The 13,272-nt window shown below is 35.3% G+C and overlaps 1 pseudogene; it reads left to right on the top strand.

The window, feature by feature from the left end:
- The first annotated feature begins 942 nt into the window (after window positions 1-942).
- On the top strand, window positions 943-8,713 carry LOC117331857 (annotated as a pseudogene).
- Window positions 8,714-13,272: the final 4,559 nt, after the last annotated feature.

Genomic DNA, 13,272 nt, shown 5'->3' with positions numbered 1-13,272 from the left:
CATGCTACGTTGTCAATACGTTCAATGATTAATCTAAAAACAAAATGCAAAAATTGCAATGAATATTCAGAATTGAATTATGACGCCATTATATCAACACAATGTATTACATCATTGCAAATGGGAGAGTGTGTTTATTTCTGGGTTTGAAGAGGATTGAAAACAAAAACAGCGTGTTGATACCTAAGCAAAAAGCGAAAAAGTGTAAAGAACAAAACTTATCAGCAGCATGCTGCGGGAAGTTCCTGTCAGTTTGGGGTTTTTTTTCTTCTTATGTTTTTTTGTTGTTTTTTTTTTTATTCATAATTTTTTATATTTTCCTGTCTTCGTTTAACTTAATATATACGAAGAAACCGCCGAAAAAAAACGGAGAATACACTTTTATGGGCATGTAATTTGAATTTTAGATTATGCAAATGTATAAATAGTATCCTAGAAAGTTGCTGTTTCAAAGCAATACGACCTCAAAAACACATGAAATTAACGGTTAACGCTAACCTCTTGAGGATGTATATACACACTATTTCTCATCCGGTTCATATAATACTCAACCGTATATAATTAACCGCGTGTGTATATATAAATCGTATGTGTAAATAATCTAATAAATCGAAATGAAACCAATTAATCGTCATATACATACAAAATTTACTAAATACATGTAGTACTTTTATTTACTGGGAAACATTTGGCTTGTAACAATACCTGTTTAGTTATGTGTCGGGTTGATACATTATGTGCCATATTCGAAATACAAATCTGATAAAAAGGTGAAGTAAAATTGTTAATAAACAATATGTAACTTAAGTCTTTTAGTGAGATTATCCGCCATTGTTTCAAAGAGATAATGGTAACGTTATTTATTTATTTGTTTATTTATTGTCATTACAGGAATATGTAACTATTTATATTTCATAGTTGCACTGAAATGTACCAGTATAATATTTCATCGTTGATACATATACACTATATTCAAGATGGCATTCCATTGGTTTATTGGAGTACTTCATCATGATAGAGTAATGTTTACACCTGTGGCTACAAACGTAATATTGTCACGTGACTAAAATCACAGGCTTACACTATCATCAAGGGACTAAGGTAACACAGACTGGAACATGTGTCACGTGTAAATGTAAACATACAGGTAAGAACATATAAGGATGATTGTTGTCAATCTGTATTGTAAGTGTTTATCAGATATAAGTAGGTCAGCTTTGACTAAGTTTTATCCGGTATAGTCATAAAACCCAATCGAAGCTTTGATAAAATATTTTAGCTGTGCCCAATTAAGAAAAGTCAGATAATTTCAGATGATCGGGTTTTTATTTTCCCCGTTTCGTTATACATACTAAGGTTAAAACCTTGAATTCAAAAATACCAGTGATTGTATATCGAGCATAGCTTCTACGTGTATAACCAAAGGCTAGAATGTGGTATCTGACGTAAATCACGGCTGATTGCATTATGGCTCCGGGTGGGACGTTAAATATGCGGAGTCCTGATTCTCGAATCGTACTCAGGTGAAATAAATGTACATGTATAATACTTATGTTTGTGTATTGGTCTATTAGTCATTTGTGTCGTCTGAATACGAGATTTTCCGCGTTTCTATGAATATAATGTTGAAATGAATTATCGTAAGGTTGCGTCTTCCAGTAGATCATTCAAATATTTTAATTGATATCACTTATGATTGTGTTTACACAAACATAAAACAGTAAATGCTATCTCTTACTTTTTCTTAGTGATATCACTTAAATATTTTCTTTATATAAGTGATATTCCTTTTAATTAAATGATTAAGTGAAATCACCTTTTCCAACTTTTAAATGATATCACTAAGTCATTTAAGTGATATTGTTTAATTGAGAATGCCCATGCCCGGTGTATGGCAGCCGAACGAGCTGTAGCTAACAATATTGTTTCGTTACATTAGTAGAGAGATGATCATTCCACTGGTAACACTAACTCTCCTGGGGAAAGTTTGTGGACTTGACAACGGATTGGCCAGGACACCTCCAATGGGTTGGTTGTCATGGCAACGATTTCGCTGTAATATAGATTGTGAAAACGATCCCAAAAATTGCATCAGGTAAATATATAATGTATGACTAATGATGTTAATTTATTGATATACAGTACTGCATGGTCCACTGTGATCGGTTACTGGGGCAAGAAGTTTAACATCTGGCACATTTTCACTAAGTGTTTATATTGTATATCTGATAGTGAGTGTTTACATTATATGTCTGACAGTGAGTGTTTACATTATAGATCTGACAGTGAGTGTTTACATTATATGTCTGACAGTGAGTGTTTACATTGTATATCTGATAGTGAGTATTTACATTATATGTCTGACAGTGAGTGTTTACATCATATGTCTGACAGTGAGTGTTTACATTATAGATCTGACAGTGAGTGTTTACATTATATGTCTGACAGTTAGTGTTTACAGTATATATCTGACAGTGAGTGTTTCTTTATATGACTGACGGTGAGTGTTTACATTATATGTCTGACAGTGAGTGTTTACATTGTATGTCTGACAGTGAGTGTTTACACTATATGACTGACAGTGAGTGTTTACATTATATGTCTGACAGTGAGTGTTTACATTATATGTCTGTCAGTGAGTGTTTACATTATATGTCTGACAGTGAGTGTTTATATTATATGTCTGACAGTGAGTGTTTACATTATATGTCTGACAGTGAGTGTTTACATTATATGTCTGACAGTGAGTGTTTACATTATATGTCTGACAGTGAGTGTTTACATTATATGTCTGACAGTGAGTGTTTACAGTATATGTCTGACAGTGAGTGTTTACATTATATGTCTGACAGTGAGTGTTTACATTATATGTCTGACAGTGAGTGTTTACAGTATATGTCTGACAGTGAGTGTTTACATTATATGTCTGACAGTGAGTGTTTACATTATATGTCTGACAGTGAGTGTTTACAGTATATGTCTGACAGTGAGTGTTTACATTGCATGTCTGACAGTGAGTGTTTACATTATATGTCTGACAGTGAGTGTTTACAGTATATGTCTGACAGTGAGTGTTTACATTATATGTCTGACAGTGAGTGTTTACATTATATGTCTGACAGTGAGTGTTTACAGTATATGTCTGACAGTGAGTGTTTACATTATATGTCTGACAGTGAGTGTTTACAGTATATGTCTGACAGTGAGTGTTTACATTATATGTCCGACAGTGAGTGTTTACATTATATGTCTGACAGTGAGTGTTTACATTATATGTCTGACAGTGAGTGTTTACATTATATGTCTGATAGTGAGTGTTTACATTGTATGTCTGATAGTTAGTGTTTACATTATATGTCTGACAGTAAGTGTTTACATTATATGTCTGACAGTGAGTGTTTACATTATATGTCTAACAGTGAGTGTTTACAGTATATGTCTAACAGTGAGTGTTTACAGTATATGTCTGACAGTGAGTGTTTACATTATATGTCTGACAGTGAGTGTTTACATTATATATCTGACAGTGAGTGTTTACAGTATATGTCTGACAGTGAGTGTTTACATTGCATGTCTGACAGTGAGTGTTTACAGTATATGTCTGACAGTGAGTGTTTACATTATATGTCTGACAGTGAGTGTTTACATTATATGTCTGACAGTGAGTGTTTACATTGTATGTCTGACAGTGAGTGTTTACATTATATGTCTGACAGTGAGTGTTTATAGTATATGTCTGACAGTGAGTGTTTACATTATATGTCTGACAGTGAGTGTTTACAGTATATGTCTGACAGTGAATGGCTGTACAAGGAAATGGCTGACAGACTGGTTGCTGACGGATATGCCGCCCTGGGATACAAGTATGTCAACATTGACGACTGTTGGTTGTCAAGGGAACGTGATGCACAAGGTCGTCTCCAGGCCGACCCGAAAAGATTTCCAAGTGGAATAAAGGCTCTCACCGATTATGTAAGTCTATAAATAAATCATTGAAGACACATTTAAACTTTTGTTGTGTTATATATATTTGATGTTTATTTACCTTTCAATTTGAATATTGCTCATTTGAAGTTCGTTGTCTTGAAAGCATCTTATTTTAAGTAAATGTACGTTCACATGTCATTAGTAGAGGATGTTGCTCGGACAATGAATTGGCGGCATAACTTTTTGTCTAAAAATCACATTCTTAACAGTGGGAAAAATAAATGTGTGTACAATATCTTAATGTAGATGCACAACAAGTCACTAAAGCTTGGGATTTACGAGGACTTTGGAACAACCACTTGTGCAGGTTATCCTGGTAGTGAGTTCTACATGCAGCAAGATGCTGAAACCTTCGCCTCGTGGGGGAGTCGACAGTCTGAAGTTTGACGGATGTAACTCGGCCAGAACGGACATACCTACAGGTAGGTAAAATTAACAACGCTGGGTTGTCTTGATTTGTCGTTGATTGACAGTTCTCTTTTCATTTTACCCTGATTTCTTATTTCCTAAAACATTAATATTTCATAACTGATTCGAATATATCTATAATTAGTTATCACGAATTCATCACGTGAAGTCATTTCAATGAGCAAGATAATATCTAACTGGACCAGGTTGTTCAAAGGTGATTAGGCTAATTACAGTTTAACAACAATTTTAGAAACCTGATAAAATCATTTCTAGTAAAACTGACTTAACAATTTCTTATGAAACTATAGCCCTCCTAAGTATCTTCCTACCTGCCTATTTTAAGGAATACACACACTCATGCTTTGAAGTAAAAGAGAAATAAGACTTCCACACTCCCCAAGTGATTAAGCTATTCACCTTTTGAACAACTGGACCCTTATGTTATTTTAACTTAAATTATGGATATCGTTATCCGATATTGTTAATTAAAGGAATATGTCGTAATAAAAGACAGTTTTGGCACTTTAATAGGACATACGACGTCATACAATAATATCTTTATTTGCGGGAATTATCGCCCCATGACGTCATACAAAACGTGTTCACGTACTTTAATTGTAATCTTCTCACAACATTTATTGATTTTTTTCGATACTGTAACACACATCATGTATGACTGTTGCAGGTTATCCCATAATGCGGAAGTACCTGAATATGACCGGAAGGCCAATTCTGTATACCTGTGAGTGGCCACTACAACTGAAGCAAGTAAGTACCGGTCATAGCTAAGGAAGTAAAATGTTTCGCTTCATATTAACGCTATTCGGTACATGGGCATTAGATTTCATGCTTGGTAAAATAAATGCTTAATTATCGGCTATAATCTTTATTGAACGGTTTCATACAACATCATCATTCTATAGTTTTTTTCTTTTTCTTTTAGTATTTTTTTTATTGATATCTTTGATAAGCTCTTACCAATTTTAACCTAATTTATAGGAAATAGTTTTGTTAAAAATGCAATAACGAAATAGATAGAAATGACACGTGCTACATTATATTCCGCTTCCTTTAACCCATTTTATTTTGTCCAATGCCGTCCATTATATTATCACGGCTAGCCGGACTACAAAGCGGTCGCCGAGAACTGTAATGTCTTCAGGATCTACGATGACATCCAGGACTCCTGGGATAGCGTTATGTCTATAATCAATTTTTACGCTGAGGATAAGTACAACTTTAGTGGCGTCGCTGGACCGGGCAGTTTCAACGACCCTGACATGGTAGGAGCTAATTGTGAAGGTCGTATGGCGTAGCTTCCCTTGTTTCCTTGTCACTTTGATCCTGTTGATGTTTTTGGCTGTAGATTTTAACCTTGTCATACACAATACAACATCAGTAATATTTTCCCATAGAGGTAATACTACGTACACTTGTATTTGATAAATACCAACAAGTTTTCAATAAATACAAATATAGCTTGAATGCGTTCTATATCTTGGAAAAAAATACACAAAATAGCAATTCGTGCCCTGTTTTGCCCGAAAGCATTATCAATGGCACAAAAGTATCTTCTCGAGAAGTCCATTCACCTTTAGTCAAAACACCATCATCATACCATCTCTAATTGGAGCAACTTTATGCTCCTTTCAGTCTGTAGTCCCTTGGTACATTTCAAACACTTTAAGATCACAATGGAGTTCATATCTCTGTGAATGTAATATAACAGTTATGGTGTTCATCAAAAGATATCAGCATGACCAATTTCTCAGGCATATGACCTTGTCCTAGTTTCATCAACGCGTCTTAACAATTAAAAATTCACATCAGGATAACATTATGAACTTTAAGGAAAGTTTCCTTAACTTGTTTTCCCCTTATCTCAAATTTCCTTAATTTAAGTGGTAAATTTAAGCATTCTCTAGCAATTGATAAGGCAATATAACTTGGTTATACCATTATCTGACCCTTTGCTGACGAGCTGAACTACGTTATACATTTTCAACCAAATAAGCAGAACCAGGTGATCATTCTTTACCACAGATTATTATCGGGGACTTTGGTTTGAGCGAGGATCAGGAACGGGTCCAGATGGCAATGTGGGCCATGTTTGCCGCTCCCCTCTTTATGTCCAACGATTTGAGGAACATACGACCGGAATCAAAGGCTATGCTACAGAACAAACGTGTCATCTCCATCAACCAGGACCCGCTAGGCATTCAAGGAACATTAATCTTGACAGTATGTTGAATCAGTAGTATACCCAGTCCTTTGAATTTCAAGAGATAATAAAATATGTATATTCATCCATTTATATTAAAACTGGCAATTTTGTGGATGCTGGGGTAAGTATTTGAAATGTCGTCAACATTTTGCATCAACCGTATTTTATTTTATGAACCTGGAGTTAGACTATGTAATCCATTTAATATTTACAAACAATAAAAAGGTCGAGAAACAACCAATTAAACTTATGCTATAACTTTTATTTACGTTATTTATCACATTATCGTTTAGTCTATTGCATATTTTATACGTTTGTTATAGTTGGGATCAGTTCAAATATGGTCCAAACCAATCACACCAAAAGGAAATTCTGCGTTTGCAATACTGAACCTTGGAAACGGTGGACCAGGATCTCAGGTGAGATTTGTATAAAACATAATAATTTGTGGAGCTGTGTTAATGATTGAAATGAAAATAAGCCGTATAATATGTTGTCACAATGTTCTTTCTCGTGTCATGAAAATGATAATTAATATGTTTAATATTTAAAGTTTAAACACAAGCATTTACATAAATTACCAAAATTGCAGACGAAGTACATTGTACAAAAATTTCTTATTGTTCTAAGTAAATTTCTTAACTGAAGACAAATGATATCATATTGTATAACGGGAGTATGTCCTATTTTAACAATATCACCCTTACACACAGATATACTCCTGACATACTTATAATTTAACAGGACACCATGGAAAACAACCCATTATAAAGTCGCTTTATTCAACATCTATTTTAGGTATCTGTAAATGGGGCTTCGCTGGGATTATTGGATGTCCGTGGGTATAACATTACTGACGCGTTCACAGGCGACTTCGTGGCCACAATCCGACCTAACACCTACCTAAAACACAGAGTGGTTCCGACTGGTGTGTTCTTGGGTATAGCACACCTCCTGGTTTGACGTTGGACAAAGGTTTAACATATCAGTAGTTAAAATAGTTGTGGAATGTTGAATCTCGTTTATCAAATATAACTATACAAGTTGCTTATTATTTGAATTCATTGCTGTAAGGGGCCGCGGTGGCCAAGTGGTTAAGGTGTCCCGACACTTTATCACTAGCCCTCCACCTCTGGGTTGCGAGTTCGAAACCTACGTGGGGCAGTTGCCAGGTACTGACCGTAGGCCGGTGGTTTTTCTCCGGGTACTCCGGCTTTCCGCCACCTCCAAATCCTGGCACGTCCTTAAATGACCCTGGCTGTTAATAGGACGTTAAACAAAAAACAAACCAATCATTGTTGTAAGCTGTGTTGGTGGGCATTTAGTTCCCGAGATTAGTCATTATGGCGCTAATGACATAATAAATAGAAAGGTTACAATCATTGAAAATTGTCAAGTGTCTAACCATTACAAAATTGATTCATTTGTTTTGGTTCATTCCTAACTCTTTTGACGGACGAAACATCCGTGTAATGTAGAGGATGTGTGAGAGTGCGAGCATTTGAAATGATATTGTACATGTCTTGTAATTACATTGCTGTGAGAGAAAAAAAACATTCTTTACTCAATTACAATTCAAAGATGTTGACTTATGATTATTTCGTACACTCTTGAGTAGGGAATACTTGATATTGAAGATTTTATGTACTTTTAACAAGTGTAAATACGGGTAAGTTGACTGTCATAAATACCATTTCCAAATCGGTTATGAAAATTGAAGCACGAGTACCTGAATTTTATGCAAAAAAATGGAGAAAATAAAGATATCTTCGGTGCTTATGCTATCATTGCGTTATTCATGCCAATTTCTAAATTCAGTATGGATACGTATATATTTGCAAAATTGCAATACAATTATTTTACACCTCCTTTGACCTGGTTGATACTAAAAGGATATTTATATAACTGATGACCTTAATGTGTTCAGTAACTTGGTATTTATCTTTGTTATTTTCTTTTTACAAGATTACATATTCTTTTGATTATATTGATGTGTCCGTGCTTTCCATTGCTCCCAAAATTACACCAGTGGTGTGAATATGGTGGTAAAATTCATGGAAACCTATGCAATAAAAACTTATTTGAAATGTTTTAGGGTGTTGTTTTTTTTAGTTGTAGGGGGCGTTTAATCCCATTACATTACTATAGAGTCAAAGGGCTATAAATAGTCCATTACTACTTTACCTGAGGATAGTATTCAACCCTAGTATTTTGTTACTTTTTGTTTGAGGATGCCATTCAAAGTGTTTTGTGAAGGATGTCATTCATACTACATTTATGTAGTATATCTCGGTATACCTGTATTATCCTTCTGGATATAATCCATAAATTTGATTTGATTTCTATTAAGAAAATGTTCTGCTTTTTACAAACTCGTTAATAACGAATGAGCTATTATATATTGATAGCGTAGGTTAGAGAATCAGGCATGTTATATTGACTACGGTATTCAGTGTGTGTTGGAGTAGTGGATTACAATGTGTATGTTCAGAGGAGCAGAAGGTGCTTATATGGACCAAACAGTGAGTGTCGGAGTAGTGGATTACAATGTGTATGTTCAGAGGAACAAGAGGTGATTATATGGACCAAACAGTGAGTGCCGGAGTAGTGGATTAAAATGCGTATAATCACAGGAACATGAGGTGTTTATATGGACCAATCAGTGAGTGTCGGACTACAATGCGTGTGGTCAGGGGATCAGAACTCATAGGAATAAAGACATATGCACTGTCAAGTATGACAATCGCCCGATTGCCATGCTCCAGAATGCTTTCTCTTGTAAGAGGTTCACGTCCAAGTAGCATGGAAAATTACTTATATCTAATGTTTTAGTAAGGAATGCGATATTTTCGATATACTAAAATCTGACAAGTTAGGAGGGTTGGAAGACTGTTTCCACGATATGTGCGTCTTCAATTTTTCCCTGAACAATATTAGCACATCCTCGTGGTTTGGAAGGTAACTGTAAAAGAATTTCTAGAAACTGTGTTCATGTCTAACCTGTTCAAGCTTTACAATCTGCATCATCCAGAGAGAAGAAATGCAGCGTAAAAGAAAACTACTGCTTTGAAAGCATGTGTAATATCTCTAAAAGATCATTTATGATTTCCTTTGATCTGGAAGGTAGCTGGGAATCAACATTTCTCTTTCATCTGCGAGAATTTCAACGCTACGGTTAGGTTCTTTCCCTATGCGATGATGTGAACAAATAGGGATTGAACGGTGTTTTTATTGCGTTTACGGTGGTATGAACGCAATGGGAATACAGACATATTCAATATATAGCGCGTATTTTTATTGCGTTTATGGTGGTATGAACGCAATGGGATATATATGTTTCCCATTGCGTTCATACCATCGTAAACGCAATAAAAACACCAGTTTCAGTCTCGAAAATATACCTAACTACATAGCTGCTATCAAACTTTGCAATATAAAAATACAACATGCAACAGTAAAATGTAATGCCTGAAATGAATGATTTCAGCAACTGCAATTTTCAACATTAGCGTACACACGTGCAAGTGAAACAGAATACCTTGTATGTTAGAGCTTGTATAATTATGACATATGGCTATTAGTGTTTACCGATACCATCATCGCTGAAATATCCATGAAAGTCTGGGATGCAGGCCCCTTTTGTCTCTTTTCATTATGAAGAACTATAACTCTAAATAAAACATTTATTAAAAAATGGCATTTCATACAGGTGATACATTACAATTGTAATTAGAATAGGATTAAACCACTGTATTAACTACAGTTTGTAAACGCCAAATAATATTCCTTTGTTTGATTAGTCATTGGTTTGGTTTCGTTTGCTTCACGTCCTATTAACAACCAGTGTCATTTAAGGACGTGCCAGGTTTTGAAGGTGGAGGAAAGCCGGAGTACCCGGAGAAAAACTACCGGCCTACGGTCATTACCTGGCAACTGTCCCACGTAGGTTTCGAACTATGAAAGACCGTTCATGTCAAAAACGAGATACATTTAACGCGTTAAACATAACATTTAACGCGTTAAAAACTAGTTTTAACGCGTTAAGATTTTTTAAAACGCGTTAAGACTTAACGCGTAAAGCTTTAATGCGTTACCATTTAACGCATTAAAGCTTAACGCGTTAAATGTTTTCTTGGAATTTTAACGCGTTAAATTTGTTACTTAGCTAGCATTTAACGTCAGGATAAACAGCTTCGTTCGTTTAACGCGTTAAAAGTTGTAGCTTTTGTTTTAACGCGCTAAAATGACTAAAATAGCAGACGAATCGAATTCCTTGTTGCATATATACAAATGTATAAGTATTTGAAGGACTAACAGTATGGCTGCCAGAGCCAGCTTTCTTGAGAGAATGCATTGACTCTACCGTCAGATATTGTTATTGTGTTGGCATGGGGTGTATTGCTGACACAAGAGACACCCTTGTACAAAGGTGACACTTGTTTCTCTCCATTTTATTATAGAGATTATATTGATAAATTTTACTAACTTTATACGATTTTTCAATATACGACGGTGCCATCTGGTTTGGTGTATTGATCCCAGTTCTTAGCCCCATAATCCATGATTATTTACATACATGATGGATCACATGGCAGCCGACCACCATAGACGAACATCTCGTTATCTGTAAACTACAGTTATAACACAGTATAATGTGTGATGTTCTGTATAATCTCATCAATTTTCAAAGATGACAAACCTACCAAATCGCTGAACAAAATGACACAACTCGGAACGTCTATTAACAATGTGACGTCATCAGAATGTACCAGTTACAGTAGTGTACAACAATGTATCTTACAGACCTACACAAATGACCAAATAATGAAGCACAGTGAAAGAGGAAAACACTGGAATCACTGGAATCACTGGAAGACATCGATATAAGTCTTATTTGACTTCTTTGGTGTATCTGGATTGGAACTCGCACATTCTACATGTACTTATTGTGTTATTTCTGATCTTTGTGTTCCAGGTTAGTTGAACGAGGGTTCAAATTTCAGGGGGTGATTACGCCAGTGCTTGTTTAACCTGTCCTTAAAGCTATTTACTGACGGGGCTGAAACCACACATTCTGGTAGCGAGTTCCACTTTAACACCACTCTGTTGCTGAAGTAGTTTTGGGTTTTCTGCTTTTTACATGTTTTTTGAATAACTTCTTTGAGTGGCCACGAGTAGCGCCATATTCGCACAGTGTGAAGAGTTTATCCTTCTCCAAGTTTTCCATGTTGTTGAGAATTTTATAGACCTGCAGCATGTCCGCTCTTCCCCTTCGATATTCAAGGGTTGGTAGTCCCAGTAATCTTAGTCTTTCCTGGTATGGTTTATCTTTTAGGGATGGCACTCGTTTGGTAGATCTTCGTTGGATGTTCTCAATTGCCCTTTTGTCCTTGATGTACATAGGAGACCACATGACGAAAGCATATTCCAGGTGGGGTCTTACCAAAGATTTATATAATTGGACGAACATGTCTTTGCTCATATAAGTAAAACTTCTAAAGATGATCCCAACTATTTGATTGGTTTTTTTCACTGTTTTTTGGACATGAACCGAAAAGTTTAGATTCTCGTCTATTATGACGCCTAGATCTTTCTCACTTGCTGTTTTTTCTATGTTGAAGGTGTTGTTGAGTTGGGTGTTGGTTCATTGCACAAATTGATTATTTTGATACGGTCTCTGTTTAAATCGGTTTTCAGAAATATCAACGTCCTCTTTAATGTGTTGATGTTCTGTCAACGCGTAATGAAATATTCTGTCATTAAACTGTTTGAAATAATAATAATAAAAAAAAAAGTTAAATTTATCAGAAAATCAAAGTATAGCAGTAGATATCGCCATTATAATATTTACACCACTAGGTCGACACACTCAAATACGAGTAAATGTAACTCTCGCAATGTCTTTTGCACTTGATTAAGAGCCAAGAAATACACTGTCACCTACAGTAAAAAACACACTTAAGTAACAAGTACTTAGGTGATAAGTATTTTTGGTATTTCATCCTAAAATGGCTGTCCATATATGCGATAGCCCGCAGATTGTTGTGCGTATTTTCAACAGAAGATTTAAAGGCCAATATTCAAAGATACTCAAATAATTCAATTACTGTAATATTACTGAAAAACCTATGCTTTTGTTTTCGAGCATTACCATAATCTGGTAAAGCACCCATAGCTTACAAATAAAGATAACACTGTAGAACCATTCAAGATTTTTAGATGTGATGAATACATTGTTTTCAAACAATAATATGAAAGCAATGCCTCACTTACATATATCAGAAAATCAAGTGCAAACACAAAATGAAATAAAAACAATAAATCTTATCAGTTTCAAAATTATCCTTTTACAATTGTATGTACATGTCATACTTTTTACATGACCAATAAGAGAGTTTGATGATTATTTCAAGGGGGTTTTGCCTAAAATAAAGGGCTTCTTGGGCGACATAAATATCACAGGGGGTAGGCGCGAACCTACGTCACAAAAAATGATTGTCAGATTATTTATCTAACAATTATTTTTTGTGACCTTGGTCCTCCCCTGCCCCCTGTGATAAATATTGTAACAGAGCGCATGCTTAATTAAATTTAAATCCGCTAGGGATCGAAGCCGGGGCCTCTAGCTTACTAGTCTTACACTCAACCAA

This window comes from Pecten maximus, chromosome 7 (genome assembly GCF_902652985.1).
Source record: "Pecten maximus chromosome 7, xPecMax1.1, whole genome shotgun sequence".
Taxonomy (NCBI): Eukaryota; Metazoa; Mollusca; class Bivalvia; order Pectinida; family Pectinidae; genus Pecten; species Pecten maximus.
Note: the sequence above shows the minus strand (reverse complement) of the source record. Positions and strands in the feature narration are given on the sequence as shown.